Below are 25824 nucleotides of genomic sequence, written 5' to 3' on the forward strand. Positions count from 1 at the left end.
ATCTAGTGAAGTTAACATGTCCAAGATTCTATAATGAATAAGTGGGAGAGCTGTGATCCTCTCCAAGTCCATTTGACACTGGAGTCCACACTCCTAACCTCTAGGTATGTATTGCCTCAAATTGATTGTTGTGAGCTTCTCTGGAGCAGAGAGCATCAATTTTGTCATGACCAGCCCTAGTAATGCCTGACACATAGTGTGGACTGAGAATATTTTTGTTGAATGAATGATTAGTTGGTCTTCCATTAAAAATAATTTCATAATTTAGCAACTTTTATTGAAAACAATTGAGCATTTAATCAGGCATATAAAACCATTAAAGTTATAAATCTTTGTTTATTTAACAAGCCTAGTCAAAGCTAAGAATCGTTAGTGAAAAGAACAGGAAGAACGCACGCAAGCACACACACACAGACACAAAGTGTGCAGAGGTGGCTAGCTGGCATATTGAGCAAATCAATCAAGGTAAATGAGAGGCTACATGCTCTTATAGAAAGAGCATTGGCCTAGAATTAGAGACGTCTTAATTGCAGGCATTTCACTCAAGTGAGTTTGTCATTGACAAGTCACTTCACTATTCTTATTTCTGAAATGAGGAAATTAAGTGTGGGAGATGATCCTCAAGTTTCCTTTATTACTGACATGCTATAATTCTTAGAACTTATTTGGAAGTGACATCAGGCATTTTGTGAAGGAACAGAGAGTGGAACCAGAACTGGTGGGTATATATAGAGGAAGAGAATTTCAGCTCCATATGATCAAGTATATTCTAAAGAACAGCATTGTGAGGAAGTGATTCCTCCTTAATTATAAGTGTTTAAGCAGAAGCTGACCTCTGCTTAACACCATGCTGAGGAGCTCTGGGTGGGCTCTCTGTGTTGGGTCAAAGGCTGGATGAGATTCTCATAAAAGTCAATGAAATCTAGGAGCCTGTGGCTGTAAAAAGCAACAAATAATCTCAGATATGATCAAAGTGTCAAAGAAAGCAGAGTGACAGATTATAGCCTGGGACATAGTAGCTGCTCAATAAATATCTTGAAAGAATGAATATTTAAAGTCATTTAATAATAAATCAGCACTTAAGAGTAGGGTTGAATGTAATTGATATATACAACCTCAGACAGCTTGAAGTTAAAATGATAATATCAATGTGAAGGTTTTTTTTTTTTTTTTTAAATTTATTTATTATTATTATACTTTAAGTTGTAGGGTACATGTGCATAACGTGCAGGTTTGTTACATATGTATACTTGTGCCATGTTGGTGTGCTGCACCCATCAACTTGTCATTTACATCAGGTATAACTCCCAGTGCAATCCCTCCCCCCTCCCCCCTCCCCATGACAGGCCCCTGTGTGAGATGTTCCCCTTCCTGAGTCCAAGTGATCTCATTGTTCAGTTCCCACCTATGAGTGAGAACATGCGGTGTTTGGTTTTCTGTTCCTGTGATAGATTGCTAAGAATGATGGTTTCCAGCTGCATCCATGTCCCTACAAAGGACACAAACTCATCCTTTTTGATGGCTGCATAGTATTCCATGGTGTATATGTGCCACATTTTCTTAATCCAATCTGTCACTGATGGACATTTGGGTTGATTCCAAGTCTTTGCTATTGTGAATAGTGCTGCAATAAACATACGAGTGCATGTGTCTTTATAGCAGCATAATTTATAATCCTTTGGGTATATACCCAGTAATGGGATGGCTGGGTCATATGGTACATCTAGTTCTAGATCCTTGAGGAATCGCCATACTGTTTTCCATAATGGTTGAACTAGTTTACAATCCCACCAACAGTGTAAAAGTGTTCCTATTTCTCCACATCCTCTCCAGCACCTGTTGTTTCCTGACTTTTTAATGATCGCCATTCTAACTGGTGTGAGATGGTATCTCATTGTGGTTTTGATTTGCATTTCTCTGATGGCCAGTGATGATGAGCATTTTTTCATGTGTCTGTTGGCTGTATGAATGTCTTCTTTTGAGAAATGTCTGTTCATATCCTTTGCCCACTTTTTGATGGGGTTGTTTGTTTTTTTCTTGTAAATTTGTTTGAGTTCTTTGTAGGTTCTGGATATTAGTCCTTTGTCAGATGAGTAGATTGCAAAAATTTTCTCCCATTCTGTAGGTTGCCTGTTCACTCTGATGGTAGTTTCTTTTGCTGTGCAGAAGCTCTTTAGTTTAATGAGATCCCATTTGTCAATTTTGGCTTTGGCTGCCGTTGCTTTTGGTGTTTTAGACATGAAGTCTTTGCCCATGCCTATGTCCTGAATGGTACTACCTAGGTTTTCCTCTAGGATTTTTATGGTATTAGGTCTAACATTTAAGTCTCGAATCCATCTTGAATTAATTTTCGTATAAGGAGTAAGGAATGGATCCAGTTTCAGCTTTCTACTTATGGCTAGCCAATTTTCCCAGCACCATTTATTAAATAGGGAATCCTTTCCCCATTTCTTGTTTCTCTCAGGTTTGTCAAAGATCAGATGGCTGTAGATGTGTGGTATTATTTCTGAGGACTCTGTTCTGTTCCATTGGTCTATATCTCTGTTTTGGTACCAGTACCATGCTGTTTTGGTTACTGTAGCCTTGTAGTATAGTTTGAAGTCAGGTAGCGTGATGCCTCCAGCTTTGTTCTTTTGACTTAGGATTGTCTTGGAGATGCGGGCTCTTTTTTGGTTCCATATGAACTTTAAAGCAGTTTTTTCCAATTCTGTGAAGAAACTCATTGGTAGCTTGATGGGGATGGCATTGAATCTATAAATTACCTTGGGCAGTATGGCCATTTTCACGATATTGATTCTTCCTATCCATGAGCATGGTATGTTCTTCCATTTGTTTGTGTCCTCTTTGATTTCACTGAGCAGTGGTTTGTAGTTCTCCTTGAAGAGGTCCTTTACATCCCTTGTAAGTTGGATTCCTAGGTATTTGATTCTCTTTGAAGCAATTGTGAATGGAAGTTCATTCCTGATTTGGCTCTCTGTTTGTCTGTTGCTGGTGTATAAGAATGCTTGTGATTTTTGCACATTAATTTTGTATCCTGAGACTTTGCTGAAGTTGCTTATCAGCTTAAGGAGATTTTGGGCTGAGACAATGGGGTTTTCTAAATATACAATCATGTCATCTGCAAACAGGGACAGTTTGACTTCTTCTTTTCCTAACTGAATACCCTTGATTTCTTTCTCTTGCCTAATTGCCCTAGCCAGAACTTCCAACACTATGTTGAATAGGAGTGGTGAGAGAGGGCATCCCTGTCTTGTGCCAGTTTTCAAAGGGAATTTTTCCAGTTTTTGCCCATTCAGTATGATATTGGCTGTGGGTTTGTCATTAATAGCTCTTATTATTTTGAGGTACGTTCCATCAATACCGAATTTATTGAGCATTTTTAGCATGAAGGGCTGTTGAATTTTGTCAAAAGCCTTTTCTGCATCAATTGAGATAATCATGTGGTTCTTGTCTTTGGTTCTGTTTATATGCTGGATTATGTTTATTGATTTGCGAATGTTGAACCAGCCTTGCATCCCAGGGATGAAGCCCACTTGATCATGGTGGATAAGCTTTTTGATGTGTTGCTGAATCCGGTTTGCCAGTATTTTATTGAGGATTTTTGCATCGATGTTCATCAGGGATATTGGTCTAAAATTCTCTTTTTTAGTTGTGTCTCTGCCAGGCTTTGGTATCAGGATGATGTTGGCCTCATAAAATGAGTTAGGGAGGATTCCCTCTTTTTCTATTGATTGGAATAGTTTCAGAAGGAATGGTACCAACTCCTCCTTGTACCTCTGGTAGAATTCAGCTGTGAATCCATCTGGTCCTGGACTTTTTTTGGTTGGTAGGCTATTAATTATTGCCTCAATTTCAGAGCCTGCTATTGGTCTATTCAGGGATTCAACTTCTTCCTGGTTTAGTCTTGGAAGAGTGTAAGTGTCCAGGAAATTATCCATTTCTTCTAGATTTTCCAGTTTATTTGCGTAGAGGTGTTTATAGTATTCTCTGATGGTAGTTTGTATTTCTGTGGGGTCAGTGGTGATATCCCCTTTATCATTTTTAATTGCGTCGATTTGATTCTTCTCTCTTTTCTTCTTTATTAGTCTTGCTAGTGGTCTGTCAATTTTGTTGATCTTTTCAAAAAACCAACTCCTGGATTCATTGATTTTTTGGAGGGTTTTTTGTGTCTCTATCTCCTTCAGTTCTGCTCTGATCTTAGTTATTTCTTGCCTTCTGCTAGCTTTCGAATGTGTTTGCTCTTGCTTCTCTAGTTCTTTTTATTGCGATGTTAGAGTGTCAATTTTAGATCTTTCCTGCTTTCTCTTGTGGGCATTTAGTGCTATAAATTTCCCTCTACACACTGCTTTAAATGTGTCCCAGAGATTCTGGTATGTTGTATCTTTGTTCTCATTGGTTTCAAAGAACATCTTTATTTCTGCCTTCATTTCGTTATGTACCCAGTAGTCATTCAGGAGCAGGTTGTTCAGTTTCCATGTAGTTGAGCGGTTTTGATTGAGTTTCTTAGTCCTGAGTTCTAGTTTGATTGCACTGTGGTCTGAGAGACAGTTTGTTATAATTTCTGTTCTTGTACATTTGCTGAGGAGTGCTTTACTTCCAATTACGTGGTTGATTTTCGAGTAAGTACGATGTGGTGCTGAGAAGAATGTATATTCTGTTGATTTGGGGTGGAGAGTTCTATAGATGTCTATTAGGTCTGCTTGCTGCAGAGATGAGTTCAATTCCTGGATATCCTTGTTAACTTTCTGTCTCGTTGATCTGTCTAATGTTGACAGTGGAGTGTTGAAGTCTCCCATTATTATTGTATGGGAGTCTAAGTCTCTTTGTAAGTCTCTAAGGACTTGCTTTATGAATCTGGGTGCTCCTGTATTGGGTGCATATATATTTAGGATAGTTAGCTCTTCCTGTTGAATTGATCCCTTTACCATTATGTAATGGCCTTCTTTGTCTCTTTTGATCTTTGATGGTTTAAAGTCTGTTTTATCCGAGACTAGTATTGCAACCCCCGCTTTTTTTTGTTCTCCATTTGCTTGGTAAATCTTCCTCCATCCCTTTATTTTGAGCCTATGTATGTCTCTGCATGTGAGATGGGTCTCCTGAATACAGCAGACTGATGGGTCTTGACTCTTTATCCAGTTTGCCAGTCTGTGTCTTTTAATTGGAGCATTTAGTCCATTTACATTTAAGGTTAAGATTGTTATGTGTGAACTTGATCCTGCCATTATGATATTAACTGGTTATTTTGCTCGTTAGTTGATGCAGTTTCTTCCTAGCCTCGATGGTCTTTACATTTTGGCATGTTTTTGCAATGGCTGGTACCGGTTGTTCCTTTCCATGTTTAGTGCTTCCTTCAGGGTCTCTTGTAAGGCAGGCCTAGTGGTGACAAAATCTCTAAGCATTTGCTTATCTGTAAAGGATTTTATTTCTCCTTCACTTATGAAACTTAGTTTGGCTGGATATGAAATTCTGGGTTTAAAATTCTTTTCTTTAAGAATGTTGAATATTGGCCCCCACTCTCTTCTGGCTTGGAGAGTTTCTGCTGAGAGATCTGCTGTTAGTCTGATGGGCTTCCCTTTGTGGGTAACCCGACCTTTCTCTCTGGCTGCCCTTAAGATTTTTTCCCTCATTTCAACTTTGGTGAATCTGGCAATTATGTGTCTTGGAGTTGCTCTTCTCGAGGAGTATCTTTGTGGCGTTCTCTGTATTTCCTGGATTTGAATGTTGGCCTGCCCTACTAGGTTGGGGAAGTTCTCCTGGATGATATCCTGAAGAATGTTTTCCAACTTGGTTCCATTTTCCCCCTCACTTTCAGGCACCCCAATCAGACGTAGATTTGGTCTTTTTACATAATCCCATACTTCTTGCAGGCTTTGTTCATTTCTTTTTCTTCTTTTTTCTTTTGGTTTCTCTTCTCGCTTCATTTCATTCATTTGATCCTCAATCGCAGATACTCTTTCTTCCAGTTGATCAAGTCGGTTACTGAAGCTTGTGCATTTGTCACGTATTTCTCGTGTCATGGTTTTCATCTCTTTCATTTCGTTTATGACCTTCTCTGCATTAATTACTCTAGCCATCAATTCTTCCACTTTTTTTTCAAGATTTTTAGTTTCTTTGCACGGGTACGTAATTCCTCCTTTAGCTCTGAGAAATTTGATGGACTGAAGCCTTCTTCTCTCATCTCGTCAAAGTCATTCTCCGTCCAGCTTTGATCCGTTGCTGGCGATGAGCTGCGCTCCTTTGCCGGGGGAGATGCGCTCTTATTTTTTGAATTTCCAGCTTTTCTGCCCTGCTTTTTCCCCATCTTTGTGGTTTTATCTGCCTCTGGTCTTTGATGATGGTGATGTACTGATGGGGTTTTGGTGTAGGTGTCCTTCCTGTTTGATAGTTTTCCTTTTAACAGTCAGGACCCACAGCTGTAGGTCTGTTGGAGATTGCTTGAGGTCCACTCCAGACCCTGTTTGCCTGGGTATCAGCAGCAGAGGCTGCAGAAGATAGAATATTTCTGAATAGCAAGTGTACCTGTCTGATTCTTGCTTTGGAAGCTTCCTCTCAGGGGTGTACTCCACCCTGTGAGGTGTGGGGTGTCAGACTGCCCCTAGTTGGGGATGTCTCCCAGTTAGGCTACTCAGGGGTCAGGGACCCACTTGAGCAGAGAGTCTGTCCCTTCTCAGATCTCAACCTCCGTGTTGGGAGATCCACTGCTCTCTTCAAAGCTGTCAGACAGAGTCGTTTGCGTCTGCAGAGGTTTCGGCTGTGTTTGTTATTGCCCTTTCCCCAGAGGTGGAGTCTACAGAGACAGGCAGGTTTCCTTGAGCTGCTGTGAGCTCCACCCAGCTGGAGCTTCCCAGCAGCTTTGTTTACCTACTTAAGCCTCAGCAATGGCGGGTGCCCCTCCCCCAGCCTCGCTGCTGCCTTGCCGGTAGATCACAGACTGCTGTGCTAGCAATGAGGGAGGCTCCGTGGGTGTGGGACCCTCCTGGCCAGGTGTGGGATATGATCTCCTGGTGTGCCTGTTTGCTTAAAGCGCAGTATTGGGGTGGGAGTTACCCGATTTTCCAGGTGTTGTATGTCTCCGTTCCCCTGGCTAGGAAAAGGGATTCCCTTCCCCCTTTCGTTTCCCAGGTGAGGCAATACCTCGCCCTGCTTCAGCTCTCGCTGGTCGGGCTGCAGCAGCTGACCAGCACCGATCGTCCGGCACTCCCCAGTGAGATGAACCCAGTACCTCAGTTGAAAATGCAGAAATCACCGGTCTTCTGTGTCGCTCTCGCTGGGAGTTGGAGACTGGAGCTGTTCCTATTCGGCCATCTTGCTCCGCACCCCTGTGAAGGTGTTTTGCAAATTGGAAATGTCATAGCTTAGGTTCCCCCCCACAAAAAAAAAACTGCCTGAGACAAAGACTAAGGTGCAGATAATATTGCTGCATTCCCAGTAATTAAAAAATAGTTAATAAAAATTGCTGAGTACATATAATATGTCCTAAATAGATAATATCCATAGCAGCTATTCCTACTGAAGAGTGAGGATTTTCCTGAGGATAAAAGAGCTCTAGGCAGAGGAAAAGGTATTTCAAAAGGACTGAATGTAACGGAGTAATTGGCATTCTCTAGGAAAGAAAGATATTTTTATTTCGAGCCTGTTCATGGGGAAATTGAGTAAGCCTAGAAAACTAGGCAAGTGAAGATTGTAAAGGTTTTGTGAGCCGTATCTGAGATTGGACAAATTTAAATATATTGAACTAATGCAAAAATATCCTTAAAACTGTGTGTAGAAAATAACAAAATTGAAGAGTAAAAAGGGTTAAATTCCAATGATAAAAGTGCCCATGAAGAGCAGAAACTCAGGCATGAATAATATTTAAGCATGACAGACTTTTTTTTCACAAAATGTGGAGAAAGCTAATCTAAAAAGAATTGTGCCTTTTCTTTCATTTTCTTCATCTTTTTTTTTTTTTTTTTTGAGACAGAGTTTGCTCTTGTTGCCCAGGCTGCAGTGCAATGGTGTGATCTCTTGGCTCACCACAACCTCTGCCTCCCAGGTTCAAGCGATTCTCCTGCCTCAGCCTCCTGTGTAGCTGGAATTACAGGTATGCGCCACCACGCCCAGCTAATTTTGTATTTTTAGTAGAGACAGGGTTTCTTCATGCTGGTTAGGCTGGTCTTGAACTCCCAACCTCAGGTGATACGCCCACCTCAACCTCCCAAAGTGCTGAGATTACAGGTGCGAGCCATCGCGTCAGGCCTCATTTTCTTCTTTTTTCTTTCCTTTTTTTCTTTTCTTTTGCTCTTTCTTCCCTCTCTTCCTCTCTCTCACTCTTTCAACAATATCAAACATGTTGGAAATAAGCCACAAATTATAAATTTTAATCCGACCTTCTACTGTTGGAGATTTCCTATCAGTAAATGCATTTGTAATTTATACAAAATAAATGTATGTAAATTTGAAGTTCAGATGCAGTTTTATATTTATGTAGTGCACACTAAAAGCATCTTAGAAGGAAATAAAAGGATCTTAGGTGATGTTTAGGAGTCATTATGTTTGAATATAAAGGACAGCTATCAATAGCACTTTACTGATTACAGAAATCCCAATCTGATGCTGAAATATTGAGTTCCTTAGAGTGTCTTGAAGGTGCCATGCTGCTTCATGCCTCTGTGCTTTTGCATATATTCCTTCCTCAGACTGAATACCCAACAGCCAGCCTTAGCTGAGCACCAGCTTCACCCATTCAGCTAATATGTGCATATTTTGTCTCTTTTATATCCCCACAGCACTCTGTACTTACCTTAGCATTGCCCTGAGCCCAGTGCTTCTCAATCTTTAATGTGTGCAGGAATACCCCAGGACCTTGTGAAAATGCAGATTATAATTCAGTAGGTCTGGGATAGGATCAATATTCTGTATTTTTAACATTCTTTTAGCAGACAATAATGATGTTGGTCCCTGAAACATACTTGGAGTGACAAGGTCAAGGCTCACACTGTAGAAATAATTAGATTACTTGTCTGTTTTGACTGTTAAGACAAAGAATTTTTTTTTATTCCTATTGCGTAATATAAGTCTGGCACAGAATAAGATACTCAGTAAACTTCTGGTGAATGAATACATAAGTATCACCTCAAAAGTTCACTATAATAACCTAAATTACTAGTATTACTATTAGCCCTTTTCTTTTTCTAAGGAGAAAAAATGACTCAGAGAAGTTAAATAACTAGTTAGAAAGTGATGGAATGAGAACTCTAATGCAGTTCTACTAACTCCAAGTCTTGTGTGCTATTCATTCCACTATTTGCCTTCCAAAATTCAAACACAATGCAGGTTAGATCTGAGGAGTGGAGAGGCTTACAAAACTAACAAAATACAACTATTCATAATGTCTTGTTTAAGAGATTGGAACTTTAAAATTTTAGCCTCAGACAATATAGAGTTGCAGGAAATCCTTGGTCTTGAGAGATTTGGACCACACTTCCAACTCTGACGTTCTATACCATTCTCACAGCTGAACAAATACGACATATATAATTGTTGAGCCCACCACTGATTTTACGAATTAATTCTGGGGATTTATGATGTTTTGTTCTCTCTTTTCAAAGCACCTTACAATCGTTAATTATTTAAGCCGCCTTACATCCCTCAGAGGAAGGACAAGGATATTATTCTGCCCTGATCCTGGCGGGTGGTGGAGGTCGAGAGAGGTGGAATACCAGTGGTCGCCAGAGTCAAGGGGAAGAGAGATCAGGTTGCACCTGAGTGAACTCAGAAAGTTTTATTATTGAGGAAATTCTGCAGGCGAGATGGGACAGGGCTTCTTTCATGGATGTTTGGGTTAGTAGATGACAGTGCAAAGGCCATTCTTGATACCTAACCATAAGAATGATAGCTATCATTTTTTGAATACTTACTATTAATATACGGCAGATGGTCTACCATGCCATTAAACATTTTTAGTTTAATTTCAAATGAGAAATGTGAGTTGGCCGATGATAAAAATAATAGCTGCCATTTATTGAGAAGTTTGTTTGAGACAGAATCTCACTTTGTTACTCAGGCTGGAGTGCAGAGGTGTGATGTGAACATAACTCACTGTAGCCTTGACTTTCCAGGCTCAAGCGATCCTCCCACCTCAGCTTCCCAAGGCTGAAGTCCCTCCTGGGACTACAGGCACATGCCACCATGCACAGCTAATATTTTTTTGTATTTTTTAAGACAGGGTTTCACCATGTTTGCCAGGCTGGTCTTGAACTCTTGGGCTCAAATAATACACCCAGCTGAGCCTCCCAAAGTGCTGAAATTACAGGTGTGAGCTACCATGTTTAGCCCATTTATTGAGAACTTAACATGTCTTGCCTTTTAGGATCCTTGGAGCAACCTCATAAGGCTCCTACATTACAGTAGAGAACTGAATAACTCAAGTCACATACTTGATACATAATAAGACTGAGGTTTGAATCTTGGATTTATCTGCTTTCAAAGCCTGAGTTCTCTCCATTTAGTTTTACTGCAAATCATTGACTATTTCTGAACCTCAGTTTCTTCATTTGTAAAATGGGGATAATAATATCTAAATTATAGGACATAATGAGGATTCGCTATGATAATATCCTTGGCACTCAATAAGGATGTGGTAGAAAGATCATGAGCTTTAACACAGTAAAGACTGGGGTTTGAGTTTAGTCTTAATACTTAATAACCATAGTATCTTATGCTTCTTACTTAGCTTTCTGAATTTCAATTTTCTTATCTGTAAAATAGTGATAATACTAGCTACCTTACAGGGTTTGGTGAAGATTAAATAAAAGGATCCATACAAAGTGCCTACTTCAGTGTTTGGCATTTAGCAGTACTCAATGTAAGCTGTGATTTTTTGTTTTGTTTTTTCTCCTTCCTTCCCCTTCTGGGCCGTCTTCTCCGATATTCTTACTTTTGGATTCTCTGTCAATAAATAACACCACCATCTTCTCAAATGCTATGTAAAATCTTGAAATTCCTTTAAAACAATTTCCTATCCTTGTCATTCTCATTTAACCAACTGCCAGTCATATTTGGTGAACTATGTCAGACATAGAACTGTTTCGTCAGTATCTACCAGCATTCTGATTTTAAGGCCCTCCTACTTTATGAGGCACAATTATAGGAACCAACATTACTTATTTCCTTTGACTTGCCTGAAGCAGAAATGCTGGTAAATTCATATGCCAGTGTCTCAGTATTCTACTGAGGAGATGTCCTCACTACCTCTATGCCTATGCAAATAAAGGAGAAAGAGAAAGAAAAATCCACTTGAGATGTTGTATTCTAAGTGTGTGAGTATCTCTGATGTTTGGTGCCTGTGACTTTTCAGGAATTGGAGTTAACATCCCTGGAGACTATTTTTTTGCCATCAAACAAACATTTGGTAATAAATTGAATCAGATTTCTCTCCCTCCACCCTCCCCACACTGCCTCACCTTGCCTCAATGTCTGGGTAAACTCTTAAGTTTCTCAGAAAAGCTCTGAAATCCAGGCGCAATGAATCACCCTCACATGATAGAAAACAGTAAATAATAACCACTATTAGAGTGAGCAATGGACTCTTCTTCTCATTCTCTTTTTCACTATTGACAACATGGCTTTGGGACCTTGAGGAGATTATAGAGGGGAAAATTTTGCCCAACTGTTGCTATGACACATGCCCAGAAACTTCTAAAGCACATTTGGTGCTTGCCCAGGGCCTATTGGCTCAATCACCAACCTTCAGATTCCATTCTCTGGGCTGTGAAAATCTAGGACCTCTCACACTACAAAGCCTCTTCACTGACTGAGCTGCACCAGGTGCTTCGTTGACTCATACATCTTATGGCTGCATTTGAGACTCTGGGCTGGGGACTGATTAGAGCTTTGTCTCCAAAATGCTGAAGGTTTCCAGATGAATTGGCTTCTATAAGAGTTCTGATTAAATGGTATATAAAATAATGGAGAACTCGTTTGCTTATTTTAACTCTGGGAAAAAAAAGTTGGAGAAACTAGACTCTTCACTTCTATGCAAGATATTTTCCAGTTCTAAGATATTTCTATTCCTGCTTCTTTACCATGCAACAGCAATAGTAACACAGGCAGGGACATTAATGGGTAATACCTGTATGGAGATAAAGATGTGCCAGAAATTATTCTCAGCATTTTAAATGTATTAGTTCATATAATCCTCACAATAGTCCTATGGGACATGCATAATATTATTATTCCATCATTATTATTCTGATTTTGAGATTAGACATTGAGAGATTAAGCAATTTACCTGTGTTCTAATCCAGGTACTCTGGCTCCAGAGTTAGTGTGCTAAACAATAGTAAGTATGAAATAGTAAGGATTACCTTGCATAGATATTTAGAGTTTACAACAAGTGTTCACATATATTATCTCATTTTATTACCACAAGAATCTACTAAAGTAGACAAAGAGTATCTATTACTCCTTCATCACTGGGAGGCTGTAATATTATAATAGCTAAGAACATGAACTTTGAATTTAGAAAAATATAGGCTTGAATTTTTGCTCTGAATTTCTGAGTCTCTATTTCTTCACCAGTAAAATGGGGTTACAATGCCATTTTATAAAATTTTTGTGAGGAGTAAATGAAATAATGTAAACAAAGCACTTCATGCTACAGAGAATAAATGTTAACAGCTAGCCTTTCTCCCTTCTTTCCTTCTTTCTTTCTTTTCTTTCTTTCATACTTCCTTACCTCTCTGAGTAAATACTGGGCTTTGTATCTGTACTAAATTATATATACACAAAATTATACATATATTTTTATATATGATATATGGATACTCATATATTAAACCTATTTTATATAAAATGTAAAACATAATATAATTTACTCTCTTAACCCTCTTTCAGGCATTGGTGAGAATAAAGTTAGAGATTGATTTGAAAGAATAAGTAGTATAGTTCAAAGTACATTTATTGTGTACCTCTTATGAGCAGTTGTTGTACTAGGAAGGGAATGTGGGTATAAAAATAATTAGATGTGATTCCTACCCTCAAGTAGCACATACTCCTTGATGAATGGAAGCAAGAAAACTTATTGAGGGCTCACTCTCTGTCAAGTACTGTATATTACATGTAAAATCTCATTATGATCTCATTTGGCTGCTGAGGAAACAGGCTTGGAGAAAGAGGTAGAGTGATTTTTTCTAGATCATCATTATCTGAAAATATTTTCTGGATAATGTAAATATTCTATTTGTGCTGTCCCATACGGACACTACACTGTTTATTACTTGAAATGTGGCCAGTGCAAGTCAGAAACTGAATATTTAATTTTATGTAATCTTAATTCATTTACATATAAATAGCCGCCTGTAGCTGGTTGTTGCCATATTGGAGAGTGCAGCTGTAGAAGATGAAATAGCTGGAAGTAGTAGACTCTGTGGCATCTGAGCCCTGCTCTTCTTGACTGCAAAGCTAGGATTTTTTTTCCATTATGTGAGTAAGCATGGCTCAAGGCTTCCAAATTTTTTCATAGAGTGTTAGCAGAAAACCCTTTGCCAGCAAAAGACAGGCAGTCCTGACGGCGGGGTAGTGTGGAGAACATCCACCCACACATGGCGCACACATTTCCTCCTTGCTCAGAACGAGGACTGGGACTACGAGCACTCATCCTTTTATACTACAGCCCTAAAAACTAGGAAGCTTTTGCATGCATGGATTTCCCTTTGTTGCAATAGCAATCTTTGAAAATTTTCTAGTGTTACTGACACAATAAGAAGACCAACTAAGGTCCTAAGTAGGGAGGACTTCTGAAATCCCTTAGTGGGAAAATAGGAAAAAGGCTGCTTGTTGTTAGGGTGAGGCATTTTAACACTATAGACCAAAGGCTTTTAGATTTTCTTGTTGCCATCTTCAGGATTTCATAAGCCATATCATCAACAACACGTTTGCTGCCAACCTGAATATAAAGATGTGATGACTCAATTCTTCCTGTGACCTAGGCTGACAAAAAAACTTCAGAATTCTAAATAAATACAGTTGGCCCTTGAACAACATGGGTTTGAACTGCACAGGGCCACTTATACAAGACTTTTTTTCAACCAAACATGGGTGGAAAGTATTCATGGCATGTATACATGGGTGCCACAGGGCCACCTACTGGACTTGAGTATGTGCAGATTTGGGTATATGTGGGAAGTTCTACTACCACAGGTCCTTGTTACAACAGGGATGACTCTAGTAGCATTTGTTTTTTTGGTCTTTACTATTGCTGTCATTATTATTATTAATAAGGCATTTAGTTTGTATAGGAAACACCGGGCAGGGCAGGTGTTAGATACATTACCATACATGCAGAGAATTTGTGTGTGTAAGGCAGTAAATAGTCTTATAATTTCTGGAAAAATGATTTATTCACTAATGTATTCATTCAGCCAATACTAGTAATTAACAACATTCAGAAACAATCAAATAAAATACTGACAGATAGGTGCCAGAAAGAAAATGCTCAGGAAGCTACAGTAGTAGAGAAAGAACTACTTTGAACAAGATAGTTAGGAACTTTCTGAAGAGGTGACCTAAAACTCACACATGAATGTTGAAGGGCAAGCCGTGAAAGTGACTGGGAAGAGCATTCTGAGTAGAGGAAGTTTATAAAAGGTTCTGACGCACACTAGATCTTGAAACATTCAAGGGTAATTATCAAATTTCTGATGCTTATCAGATGTTTAAGAGAGGATGTCAAGTAGGCAATTGGATATGCAGATACAGAGCTCAGGGGAGAGGACTTGTTGGATAAATAAATTTGGGAGTCATCAATCATAGATGGTATTAAAATAATGGGGCTGGATGAGATCACTTATAAGCTATGTAGGTAGAAAAGAAACAAAGGACTAAGACTGAACCTGAGGAACTACAACGTTTAGAGATCAAGCAAAAAAGTAAGGCAATACACAGAAAAATTAAAAGCAGAAGCTCAGAAAATAAGAGGAAAATCAGGATTGGTGTTATGGAAGCCCTACAGAAAATAGTCTTTTGAGGAAGAGGTGGCCAAAGAGGTCAAACCCTACTGGGCGTAACATGCAGCAGAGGGCCCACTGGATTTGGCAGGAGAGAAGACCACTGGCAAACTAGTTAAGGGAAGTTCCATCAAGGTAGTAGAGATGGAGGCCGATTAGAGTGTATTGAAGAGTGAAAAGGGAAATATCCTCTTGTATATTTCACTTTTTTCTTTGTGAACTTTTGCTGTAAAGAAAATAGAACATGACAGTAGCTGGAAGGGGATGTGGAATCAAAAGTTTTTAAGGTGAACAATATTTGAGAAGATGTTGATGGAAAGGGTTCAACAGAGTGGAAGAGATGAGCAATGCAGAATAGAAAGAGGGTAATCAAAGAACTAGCATAATGAGAAATGAGAATGAAACTGAGCATAGCTGAGCAGCTGGTCCTTGGAAGGAAGAGAGATTGTAACTGTAGGGAGGGAGGAGAAGAAACATCCAGAGGTAGAAATTGTTATAGATTAACAGTGGGGAAATGAGGAGCTATCCTTAGGTGGCTTCATTTTCTCACTGAAGTCAGGCATGGCATCAGATGAATGTTAGGACTGTGGAAGGAGGCAGAGTGCTTGAGAAGAGCAAAAATATAAAATGGGTGTCTTGAAAATGTAGAAAGTAAACTACCTAAGTAATTGGTCGTAATGTTCATCAGTGTTGAGTACCCAATTGGGACTCAAGATTTGTGATTACAGTGTTAAAGTGAAGTAGATTCTTAACTGTGTAATTTTCCTCCAGGAGTGGGCACAGAGGAGACAGTTAGATTCAACCAGAGTTGGAACTTTGTCATGTGAAAGAGGGGCAAAAGGGTTGAGACTTTTGTAAAGGAATTCTTAAAATGATAGGCCCAGGAAAACTTGATGAGGTAGGTCAATGGCTTAGAAATCAAGAATTATTGCGTGAAGTTGCTAGAGAAAGTAAGCAGGAAGGGCTGGAGGTGAGGAACACAAAGCGAGATGCTTGAGAATGAAATTTAGGAGGTGGTGCATTTACTGGGGATGCCAAGGCTCAGACTGTGACCATGGGAATGAGAAAGAAGGTTATTGGAGGAGAAGTGGTCAAGCAACTAACAAATTGAGGTGTTCACTGGGCCAGCAAGATGACTGATGCAGAAATAATAATGCCAGATTTTAGAGTAGAAAGTTTGAATTATTTAGGATTTGGTAGGAAATTCATGCTTTTTCTTTGCTCTATAAGATGCAGCAGTGTGGTAGAGTCAGGGCTCCAAGTTTTGAATTCTATCTATCACTTAAAGTGTGGAACTCTGGGCAATTTTCTCCTTTCTTTTATCCTCAACTCTCTCTCTTTCTTCATTCCCTTACTGTCTTTCTTTTTGAGACTCTCCTAGATTTCAAGCATCATGCAAGGTGATAGGGATATAATAGTGAGAAAGGAGACATAGCATCTGCTTCATAAGGCTTATACTGGAGATAGAGGCAATCCAATAATTAGACAAATGTATACTTATGAAATGTGACAAGTGCTGTAAAATAAAGTATTAGTGGCTATTAGATTTTGTAACAAATAATCTGCCTTCATTAAGGGGCAGAGAGTCAGGGAAGCTTTCCCTGAGGAAAGGATGAGATGAGATCTTGAAGGATGAATAGGAGTTAACTTGGACTGTGGTGTAGGGGCTAGGAGAGATGGGGATTAGGTTACAGGCAGAAGGACCTGCATATGCAAAATCGCTGGGGTTAGAGGGATCTGGTCCTTTGGAAAAACTGACAGATAAGATTAGTGTGTCCGGAACTTAGAGAGCAAAGGCATGAGATGGGGTTGAAAAGCTGGGTGGAGGCCAGGTTTTGCAACATGATTTAGGTTACATAAGGATTTTTGGTCTTTAACTCAAAAGTGACGTGAAGAATTTGAAAAGGTTTGTGTAAAGAGGTTGCAGAGTGCTAGTTGTATTTTTTAAGAGATCATTTGCTACTGGGTAAAGAAAATTGAAGGATGATAGAGGTGAACTTGGAAATTATCTGTAGTCAATGGTAGTAAGTCCGGGTGAGAGACTAATTAGCCTCAGGGTAAAAAATGCTGGATGGAAAGAAGTGAATGGACTTGAGGAATCATTAGAAAAATAGGACTACAAGATGGTACGAATGAGCAGATTGCATGGAAAGGAAGGAATCAAGAATTATGTTAATTTTAGGTTTATAGCATCTCACCAAGCTTTGTCTTCAACTCTATAATAGAAATTATGTAGGTGAAAGTGCATTATAGCATGCTATATTTATGATCTGTGAGAATATTTAGGAGTGAACGATATACTAATAAGCTAATCATCAGATGGCCTATTTCTCAAAGTAGATGGTAAGATCCTTGAGGACAGAGACTAACTATACATTATTTTATGTCTCTAGTTCATATAATATTGTATCCATCACAGGGTAATTAGTTTTGCCCTCTGTGTTGGTCCTTGATATTTTTGCCCTGAGATTCAGCCTTATACTTCCCTACTTGCTTTTATATTGTAGTGGGCTGGTTCCTGAAGTCCTTTACCTTAGGCTCCTACATCAGCCAGCTAGCTTCTGTCTGGATTTGCCTATTGCAATGTACTGGTGAGAGATTGCAATAGGAAGAAGGGAGAAGCCACGGTTCCTTCTTCTCTCTGTGTCTCGCGTAGTATCTGAGGCCTTTGACTCATGGTGATTCTAGGTTCAGCCAGGTGACCTGGATGCTTAGGTACTTGTCTTTGTTTTTAAGCCTAGGGGTGGTAGTAACTCCCTGCTGTAGCTAATCTCTGGGGTGCCTCATGGTCTCTTGTGCAGCCTCTCACTCTTTCATCACCTGTGTAACCAATTTCTCATGTGAAAATTTTCTATTTTAGACATTTGGAATAGTTTTTGTTACATCCTGTGAGTAGATCTTGACTTATACACACATAGGCCAACTTTGATTAATTGTCAAATAGTATTCTTTTCCACAATGCAGTATTTATGTACAAATAACCTTTGGAACTTTAAAACAATAAAAAACAAGATACTGTCAACATAAACAAATATCAAAATTATAAACAAACTTAGAAGGGTATTCCTTGTAATTTAGCAGTAACAACATTAACTATAAGTTTTTTCAACTTATTTTTTCAGCTGACTGAGCTTCAGAGCTGAGACAAATGTTTCACTTAGTGTTCTTTAAATAGTATTTAGCTAGTTCTAATTTGAAGAAAAAACATTCATCAGTAGAGACAGAGAGAGAAATAAAAAAATAAATTAAACAAGTAACATACTCTGGAAAAACTTGTCATTATGTCATAGTACTACATGCTATCTTGGCAAATTTATGGATAGTTTTAATTTTTTGTTTCACTTGGTAATGGTTTTATAGAAAACAGTGATATCATGGGCAAGGATTCTCTTATGTTGCTTGAAAATTTACTTGGAGTCTTCTCTGTGTTCCTTACAATAGAATGTTTTTTCAAGATAGCATTATTAACTGATTTACTGATACACTTACTGGCTTATTAAAAATTTTGGAATGACTACTGCATTTTCTTTAAAAAACGAAGTATTTCCATACAGAAAAATTCTTTGATGGACCTTCCTTGAACGTTATTGAGGTTATCAATCTATTTTTGAAATAATTTATTCAGGTAAAATTCACAGAACAAAATTACCCATTTTGCAGTGAACAACTCAGGGCAGTTAGTACGTCCATAATATTGTGTAATTATCACCTCTGTATGGTTTCAAAACATTTCCATCATTACCAAGTAGAACTCTTTAGCTGTTAGTTTCTTCCCATTCCCTCTCCCTCCAGGCCCTGACAACCACCAATCTTTATTCTTTATGGATTTACCTATTCTGGATATCTCATAAAAATAAAATCACATGAGATGAGACCTTCTGTATCTGGTTTATTTCATGGCTGAATAATAATCCACTTGCATGTACAGTAGTCCTTTGGTATCCATGGGAGATTGGTTCCAGGATTGGTTCCAGGTGGTATTCGCATGTAACTTATGCACATCCTCTCGTATACTTTAAATTATCTGTAGATTACTTATAATATTTACTGCAATGAAAATACTGTATAAATAATTGTTACACTATATCTTTTAGGAAATAATGACAAGAAAAAAGTATGTACATGTTCAGTACAGGCACAATGTTTTTGAATATTTTTGATTCATAGTTGCTTGAATCCATGGATGCAAAACCCAGGATATGGAGGGCTAACTGAATATAATACAAATCTGTTTATCCTTTCACCTGTTGATGGACATTTGAAACGTTTCTATCTCTTGGCTATTGTGAATAGTGCTGCTATGAACAATTATGTGCACATGTACTTGTTTGTGTACCTGTTTTATTTCTTGTGAGTATAGCCCTAAGAGTGGAATTGTGAGGTCATATGACAATTTTGTGTTTAACTTCTTGAAGAATTGCCAATTTATTTTCCACGGTGGCTGAACTTTTTTACATTCCTAACAGCAATGTACAAGGGTTCCAATTTATCTGTGTCCTGGCCAATATTTGTTCTTTTCTGCTTTAAATATTATTATAGTCGTCCTAGTGGGTGTGAGGTACTACTTCATTGTAGTTTTGATTAGCTTTTCCCAAATGACTAACAATGTTGAGCATTTTTTCATGTACTTGTTGGCCATTTGTATATCTTCACTGTTAAGATGTCTGTTTAAGTCCTTTGCCCCACTTTTAAATTGGGTTGCTTGTCTTTTTGTCGTAGAGATGTGGGAGTTTGTTAGGTATTCTGATATCATTTGCAAATATTTTCCCTTATTCTGTAGGTTTTCTTTTCACTTTCTTTTTAATGTCCTTTGAAACACAAAAGTTTAAAATTTTTTTTTTCTTTTTTCTTTTTTTTTTTAAATTTATTTATTATTATTATACTTTAAGTTGTAGGGTACATGTGCATAACGTGCAGGTTTGTTACATATGTATACTTGTGCCTTGTTGGTGTGCTGCATCCATCAACTCGTCATTTACATCAGGTATAACTCCCAATGCAATCCCTCCCCCCTCCCCCCTCCCCCCTCCCCATGATAGGCCCCGGTGTGTGATGTTCCCCTTCCTGAGTCCAAGTGATCTCATTGTTCAGTTCCCACCTATGAGTGAGAACATGCGGTGTTTGGTTTTCTGTTCTTGTGATAGTTTGCTAAGAATGATGGTTTCCAGCTGCATCCATGTCCCTACAAAGGACACAAACTCATCCTTTTTGATGGCTGCATAGTATTCCATGGTGTATATGTGCCACATTTTCTTAATCCAATCTGTCACTGATGGACATTTGGGTTGATTCCAAGTCTTTGCTATTGTGAATAGTGCCGCAATAAACATATGTGTGCATGTGTCTTTATAGCAGCATAATTTATAATCCTTTGGGTATATACCCAGTAATGGGATGGCTGGGTCATATGGTACATCTAGTTCTAGATCCTTGAGGAATCGCCATACTGTTTTCCATAATGGTTGAACTAGTTTACAATCCCACCAACAGTGTAAAAGTGTTCCTATTTCTCCACATCCTCTCCAGAACCTGTTGTTTCCTGACTTTTTAATGATCACCATTCTAACTGGTGTGAGATGGTATCTCATTGTGGTTTTGATTTGCATTTCTCTGATGGCCAGTGATGATGAGCATTTTTTCATGTGTCTGTTGGCTGTATGAATGTCTTCTTTTGAGAAATGTCTGTTCATATCCTTTGCCCACTTTTTGATGGGGTTGTTTGTTTTTTTAAAAGTTTTAAATTTTGATGAAGTCTAATCTATTGGCCTTTTCTTTTGCTGCTAATGCTTTTGATGTCACATCCAAGAATCCACTGTCAAATTCCCTTGGCAATGATGAAGATTGGTCTGTTTTTATTTCATTAATTTTTTAAAAAATAAATTTTGTTATATACATTTAAGGCATATAACATGATTGTGTTATGGAATACATAGAGATAGTAATCAGGTTACTATACAGAAGGATATTGACATATCCATCATCTCACAGTTACTCGCTTTTTTTGCATGTGGCAGGAGCAGTTAAAATTTACTCATTTGGCATGAATTGCAAATACGGTACAAGTTTATTATTTATAGTCCTCATGTTATACATGATGTTTCTAGACCTGCTTATTCTACATATCTGCTACTTTGTATCCTCTGACCTACATCTCCACATTTCCTTCCCATTTCTCCTCTCCCCTGCTGTTGGTAACCAGTATTTTGATCTCTGTATCTGGATATTTAATTTTTTTTTTTTAGATTCCATATATAAGTGAAATCATGCAATATTTTTCTCTTTGTGTCTAGTTTATTTTACTTAGTATAATGTCCTCCAAGCTCATCCATGTTGTAGAACATGGCAAGAGCTTATTATTTTTTAGGGCTTAATAATATTCATATATGCATATACGTGCCACTATTTCTTTACCATTCATTCATCAATAGAAACTTAGGTTGTTTCCATGTCTTGGCTATTGTGCATAATGCTGCAATGAACACAGAAGGGAGATATCTTTATAAGATAGTGATTTTATTTTCTTTGGGTATTTGCCCAGAAAAAGGTTTGCTGGGCCATATGGTAGTTCTATTTTTAATTTATTTAGAAATCACCATACTGTTTTTCATAATAATCGTACCAGTCTTCATTTTTGCCGACAGTGCACAAGAGCCCCCCTTTTCCACACCTTCACCAACATTTATCTTTTGACTTTTTAGTAGCCATGCAAACAAATATGAGGTAGTATCTCATGATGGTTTTGATTTGCGTTTCCCTGATTAATGATGTTGAGCACCTATTCGTATCCCTTTTAGCAATTTTTTTTTAATCTTCTTTTGAGAAATGTCTATTCAAGTCTTCTGCCCATTTTAAAATCAGCTTATTTGTTTTACTGCTATTGGGTTGCATGAACTCTTTATAAATTTTGGACATTAACCCTTTATTACATATACAGTTTGCATATATTTTTCCCTATCTGTAGGCTGCTGTTTCCTTTTGTTGATTGTTTCCTTTGCTGTGCAGAAGGTTTTTGGAATAATGTAGTGCCATTTATTTATTTTTGAATTTGTTACCTGAGCTTTTAATGTAACATCTAAGAAATTATTGCCAAGACTTATATCCAGGAGCTTTTCCCCCATATTCTCTTCTAGGAGTTTCTATAATTTCTAACCTTACATTTAGGCTTTTTATCCATTTTGAGTTGTTTTTTTGTGCATGGTATAAAATAAGCACCCAATTTCATTCTTTTGCATTTGGAAATAGTTTTCTCAGAACCATTATTTGAAGAGACCACTATTTCCCCATTGTGTAGTCTTCGTGTCTTTGTCAGAAATTAGTTGATTGTAGCCATGTTACCTACAGAGGGCTTCAAATGGGTGCTGTTGTGGATTTCTGTCATAACTTAAAGGGAAACTTTCGAAATGTCCAAAGCCCTTGATGTCCTGCAAATGAAAGAGGAGGATGTTCTCGAGTTTTTTGCTGCAGGAACCCATTTAGGTGGCAACAACGTTGACTTCAAAGTGTAACAGTACATCTATGAGAGGAAAAGTGATGGCATCTACATCATAAATATGAGGAGGACCTGGGAGAAGCTTCTGCTGGCAGCTTCTGTCTTTGTTGCCACTGAAAACTCTGCTGATGTTAGTGTCATATCCTCCAAGAATACTAGCCAATGGGCCTTGCTACAGTTTGCTATTGTCATTGAAGTTACTCCTACAACTTGCTGCTTCACTCCTGAAAACGTCACTAACCAGATCCAGATGGTCTTTTTGAAGCCATGGGTTCTGATGGTTACTGAGCCCAGGGTTGACCAACACCCTCTCATAGAGGCATCTTATGATAACCTGCCTACCATTGCTTTGTGTAACACAGATTCTCCTCTGTATTATGTGGACATTGCCATCCCATGCAACAACAAAGGAACTCACTTAATGGGTTTGATGTGATGGATGCTGGCCTAGGAAATGGTTTGCATGTGTGGCACCATTTCCTGTGAACACCTATGAGGAGTTATGGCTGATCTCTACTTCTACAGAGATCCTGAAGACCTTAAAAAGTAAGAGCAGGATGCTGCTAAAAAAGCTGTAACTAAGTAGAAATTTCAGATTGAATAGACTGCTTCAGCTCCTGAGTTTACTGCTACTCAGCCTGAGGTTGCAGACAGGTCTGAAGGTGTGCAGTGCAGGTGCCCTCTGTGCCTATTTAGTAGTTCCCTACTGAAGACTGGAGTGCTCAGCCTGCCATGGAAGACTGGCCTGCAGCTCCCACTTCTCAGGCCACTGAATGGGTAGGCGTGACCACTGAGTGGTTTTAAGATGTTTTTCCAGACTGCTAAGCAACACAAAAATAAGGTTGATGGAAAATAATCATCAGTTTCTTATAAAAATTTAGTTGACTGTATACGTTTGGATTTATTTCTGGGTTCTCTATTTTGTTCAACTGGTTTATGTGTCTGTTTTTATGCTAGCACCATACTGTTTTGAGTATTATACCTTTGTGATTTAATTTAAAATCAGGAAATATGATGCTCCCAGTTTTGTTTTTCTTACTTAGAATTATTTTGACTATTTGGAGTTTTTTATGTTTCTCTACAAATTTTGGAATTGTTTTTCGCTACTACTGTAAAGAATACCATTGGGATTTTTCCAATTTCATTGAATTATTTATTTGTGTTTTTGTATATTTTACTTAGTTTCCTTAAGACCATTATTTTGAATTCCTTTTCATGTAAATCATAAATTTTCATTTCTTGGGGTCAGTTACTGAAGAATTATTGTGTTCTTTTGGTGTTTTCATGTTTTCTTGCTTTTTTGCTTCTTGTTTTTCTGCACTGATGTCCCACATCTGATGGTGCAATCACCTCCTCCAAACCTTAAAGAGTAGCTTTTGTAGGGGAAGACTTTCACCTTCAAATGGGCCTGAGGTTGCTGGATGGGCAGGATGCACTGGCTCTGGTTCCTTGTAAGTACATGATGTAGTCTCTATCCAGCTCTTTTGTGACCAATGTCAACAATGACTACAAGTGCCTTAGTGTTCTAGGCTGCAGGAATTTGTGGCAGTGACAGTGGCTGTGTAGGTTATAAAGGCCAGGGTTTTAGTAATTCTTTTGTTCTTGTCTTTCTCTCAGTGGAAAGTTTTAGCTGAGAGGATATCTGTTGATGTTGGGTCTGACACAGCCCTCAGGCAGCTGCAACAACACTGGGATCCAGAGTACTAGTGCTTGGAGCAGCTGTGGGGTCAGGTTCCTGGGCTCAGTGAAACTGCTGTAGCAACTGGAACTTGAGACAGAGGTTCACTTTTCAAGATCCAAGTGGCTGCAGTTCTCCTGCTAAAACAGGATCTGTTGCTCTGAGGCACACCCAAGTAGCTCAGGCCCAGGGACTTGGGATGTGGTTGTAATCTGTCCCTGGTGAGCAGGGAATAGCACTGGCATGGCTCGGGGCAAAAATGGGTGCTTCAGTGGCTTGGGCTCCAAGGAGTAGAATGCAGCTTCAATTCAGGACCCCAAATCAACAGGGCACAGTGATTCTGGAATGAAGAGGATGGAGTATCTTTGTGGTAGCTTGGACCTAGTGGGTAGGGCAGAGCAGCAGTTTGTCTTAGGGGTGACTTGTTACCAGGTAGGCATATTGCAGTGGCAGCAAAGCTTCAGGGACGGAGGACTGCAATAGCTACTCACCCCTAATGTAGGATGCACTCTGGCAGTGACTCTGGTTTTAAGGTGGTACAGTGCAGTAGCAACATGGGTCACAGGAGCTGGGGATACAGTAATGGCTTTTTCTCTGAGGGTAGCTCAGTGTGGACTCTGAGGAGCTTCCTCAGCTAGTTTCAAAGCCTGGGAGTACTGCAGGAGTCTCTAGTAGTGAAGACTCAGGTATTCATGATGGTGATGGCAGGTGCTGGGATCTTCTCATTTACTTTTTCTCTGCAAGAGGGAGTCCCTCCTGGTTCTGAGCTGATTCCAGCTGGGTGATGGGGATACTGGAGGCAAGATGTTTCCTTGCTTTCTTTATGTGCCATCCTGGGTTTCTATGCTCCACAGGATTTCTGCCACTTCTTTGCTGTTCTCTGGAGCTCTCTTTTAGTTATTTTGGTCAAAATATAGTTGCTTATTCCTTGTGGGTTTTTTTCCTTTGTCAGGAGGGAAGAGTGCTACGAGCTTCTAGTTGACCGTCTTGCTGACGCCACTCTCCAATCTACTTTTCATGTTTGTAAATTTTTGAATATGGTTTTTTTATATCATGTACAACTCGATCTGTATAAAACCATATACATACATATATGCACATATTTATATGTATATATCTTTCCAAAATATCTTTTAATTTATTGAATCATTGGATTTTTTTAACAATGTCATGAAGTAGACAAAGCAATGGTGATTATTCTCATTTTAAAGATTAAAAAACCTAAACTTTAAGGAGGAAAACTGCCTGCCAATGACTTATGAATGGTAAATAGCAGATAAAAGATATAAGTTCAGCCATTTGATGCCAATCATGTGTCTCTCATTTTACCATCTTGTTTCACTAGATTGTTCCAATATATTTGCTGAATAATGTGAAGAGCAGGAAAGAAAACCAACATTTGTTGTGTCTCTAGTATGCACGAGACTTAATTAAGGTGCTCTTACATGCACCATTGCACAACTCTTACACTATCCTAGAGGTGGATGTTGATATTCTGATTTTAAGATGAGGAAAATGAGGCCCAGAGAGTTTGCAATTCACTGTGTATTATGGAATTGCCAGTATCAGAGTTTTTGTTCAATCCCTAATTGGCATGATTCCTTGTGATAATATAGCACTTAAAAGAGAGCCTAGTGGCATGGGATTGTTTCAAAGACAGGTAATAATAG

The 25824-nt window shown here is 38.7% G+C and overlaps 1 pseudogene; it reads left to right on the forward strand.

Annotated features, from left to right (window-relative positions):
* The first annotated feature begins 22387 nt into the window (after nt 1–22387).
* LOC717479 (small ribosomal subunit protein uS2 pseudogene) lies at nt 22388–23280 on the forward strand (annotated as a pseudogene).
* Nucleotides 23281–25824: the final 2544 nt, after the last annotated feature.

Source organism: Macaca mulatta, chromosome 1, assembly GCF_049350105.2.
Source record: "Macaca mulatta isolate MMU2019108-1 chromosome 1, T2T-MMU8v2.0, whole genome shotgun sequence".
NCBI classification, from domain to species: Eukaryota; Metazoa; Chordata; class Mammalia; order Primates; family Cercopithecidae; genus Macaca; species Macaca mulatta.